The 3,059-nt window shown below is 53.1% G+C and overlaps 1 protein-coding gene across 1 annotated transcript in view; it reads right to left on the minus strand.

Annotated features, from left to right (window-relative positions):
* DOCK1 (dedicator of cytokinesis 1) overlaps positions 1 to 2,360 on the minus strand; it is a 380,982-nt gene extending 378,622 nt beyond the window's left edge. The window contains 1 exon segment of the mRNA XM_025047519.1: positions 2,320 to 2,360. The gene's annotated coding sequence lies outside the window, so the exon portion shown is untranslated.
* Between the last annotated feature and the right edge of the window lie 699 nt (positions 2,361 to 3,059).

Consider the following 3,059-nt stretch of genomic DNA (forward strand, 5'->3'; position numbering starts at 1 on the left):
TGCCTCGGCCCCCCCACTGGCTGCGGGAAGCCTGGTGCTCAACAAGCCGCCCCCCGCTCCCCACCTCCGCGGACGGCCTCCCTGTGCGTGCCGTGTCCTGTCCTCAGCTCTGCATCCTTCTCACCGGCTCCCTTTCAACAGGTCTGATCTGTCCCTTGGACCAACGTATCGGCTGGCTCTCACGTATTTGATGTGGCTATGTCATATTATCCCTGTAACCGCCTTGTTACCTGCCGGGGGTCCGCGATATACAAACCCAACAGTGCCAGAAGCACAGGGCCATCGATAAGACCGCGTGGAAGAACATCGTGCGGGGTGTGAGGGGGGTGCATGGGACGAAGCGCCTGGCCACAGTGGCCATTCGTGTCAGCTACGTGGCTCTGTGTGATGGAACCAGACCTCGAGGGACAAGTCAGGGCTGGAGGTCCGGACTCGAGTATCGCCCAGAGGAAAACTGCTCGAGGTGTGAGAACAGAGGCCGCCGCAGAGGCAGGGATGACGAAGGGCTAGGAGAGGCCGAGGACAGCACCCTGAGACCAGCGGGCACCGGGCAAGCAGGGGAAGGAAGCGGCAGAGACAGCGCCAGAAAACGCCACGGTAAACAAGGAGCTTTGGTGGCGTGGACGGCCGCAGTGTCCGATGCTGCAGGAAAGCTCCAGGAGAGAACCGAGAAGACACGTTAAGTCTGGCATTCGGAAGGCCCCAGTGACCATGTTAGTATGGGGGAGGGGACAAAGGAAACTGCCTTGGTTCTGGGGGAAGAGGCACAGGATCGGTGGCAGCGTCATTTAGTAAGGATTCGGGATGTCTGAGAGCGCAGGAAAGCCAGAACACAGAGAGAGGAGAGCGAGCCTGCGAGAGGGAGGGGATAATGAACTTGGACAGCGAGGAGGCAGGCAGGGGCCGGACCAAAGCATGGCCTGCACTGGAGAGGAGGAAGGACCAGGAGCAGGAAGTGAGGTGCACGGAGGAAAAGACCGAGGGCCCCTGTCAGGTGTGAGGGCAGAAGGCTCTCCGCAAGGGCTCGGGCGAGCGAGGGCGAGGCAGGTGCATCTGGGCGGGAGCAGCAGAGGGGAGACCATCAGGGCCACGGGGAACAAGCACAGCACCCCAGAAGCTTCAGCAAGGAAGCTGCTTCTAAGTCGTTTGCTCCCCCAGGGCTCCATCCTGGCTCGTACTGGGCCATCTTACACTAGACCCGGTGACAGGAACAGAGTGTCTCTGTCTGTGCCCATCAGCATGTCTGCCTGGCCAGGGGTGATTCAATTGATGGAGAATCAAGAGTCTCTTGGTCACTTTACTCTTATGCTTCATCATTAGATGCTACATATATTCATGTGTATTGACCGGAGTGTTTTTTTAAAAAAAATCAATCATATGCAGTCTGACTTCTACACTGATTCTGATAGAGATGGATATAAAATACACCGAATGTAAACTCGATTCAATGATTTCTGCGACAGGGCGAGAGTTGCAAAACTTCCCTATTTTTCTTCCCTCTAAAACTCTACATACAAAACATTTTATCTGTAGAAAAAAATACCACATTCCCGGCCATCACCAATCACACCTCTAAGTCATTTTCTTCGTTTTAATGACGTGTCATGAAACTACAGAACCCGAGCTAGTCCTCTCCATACGTTAAAAGCACAGTGTTTGGAAAGGCAATTTTGTAATCAGCCGAAGAGATGCCATTATGCAGTAATCATATGATTAGTAATTTTATAATTTGCATATTTAACTGAGTGTGAAGATGTAGCAGAGACAAACAAGGAAAACATGTTAATGCTCCTTCTCTCCAGTTCACACCTGGCTATTCTATTCGTTTGCCATTCCTGCCTGATGGGCTCCTGTTCTGCACGTTTACTTTTAATGGATCTTATACATCACTTTTATGACCTCTAAGGAACACACATCACAATTAGACAAGATGCAAATTTTACATGTCCCAATTTAACAACTGTTGCGGCACCCTAAACTCCACTGATATCGAAGCCTGCGAAGCCTTCTGGAAAAACGGAGCCGGAGCTGGGGGGCTGGGCAGGCTCCGCCTCGCGGGGTAGCTCGCCAAGGATACTGGATGCTTTCCAGAATCGACATCGGGTCCAAGGACAAGGACCGCAGTTACGGCGCTGACCTCAGCCTCTTTAGAGCCATGCCGCATACAGCTAAAATCAGAAGTCCCCTTTCCCTCCCCAAATTCCTGCCACATCGTGGTCAGTCACACCCATTCGTCGACCCCGCTATAATACCATGGAAAGGCCGCAGGGCCAGATGTAACCACTGCATTCGTCATTCAAACATCGAGACCAGACTCACCCCTTTCCTTCGACTGTCGCTTCTTTAAGGTGAATATATGAAGCAGGAAATATGCCCTTTGGGGGAGAAAAAGAGACAGTAGTTTGTATTATCAATATGAATACTGATTGCCAATCAAACAACTGTCCCCGAAAAGGTTGGCAGGGGAGGGGGGAGCCCGCCGGGGGGTAGGGGTGACCGGGTCACTATCGATTCTGCAAGTCTCATGCTAAGTGTCACATACGGCATATCAAGGGAAGCGAAGTGCAGAAGACAGGAGCCCAGTGGACCTGGGTTCCAAAGCGGCCGCTGGCTTCTTTAAAGGAAGCAGAAGCCATCTGCTAGCAGAGGAAAGCCCACAGGACTGTCCTGTGTCTTCTCCATAGGCCCCGCCTCGTTCTTTACTGTTGACCTGAAACAGGATGGCTTCTGACGGTTCCTCCTGTCAAAATGCTGCTACTGTTCTCGAAGGTTCGTTTACATCGTTGATCATCACGTACGGACTGACTACTTAACTGACTTCTCATCAGTCTCCAAACAGGGGGCGTCTGATAAAATACAGAAATGGGCGAATCGCGCCCAACCTGCACAACCCTGGGGATCAGGTCACTTTACGTTAGCGCAGTGCAGTGTGCACGTGGGCCCGACTGACCAGTGCCCGGGAGGTGGGCTGTCAAGACGGTCAGCGTTGGGCACAGCCCAGGAAGTGCCGGGAGCTTTACCCAGAGCATTGGCCCTGCCTCCGGAGCCAGCAAACACCT

This window comes from Pteropus alecto, unplaced genomic scaffold (genome assembly GCF_000325575.1).
Source record: "Pteropus alecto unplaced genomic scaffold, ASM32557v1 scaffold74, whole genome shotgun sequence".
Lineage (NCBI taxonomy): Eukaryota > Metazoa > Chordata > Mammalia > Chiroptera > Pteropodidae > Pteropus > Pteropus alecto.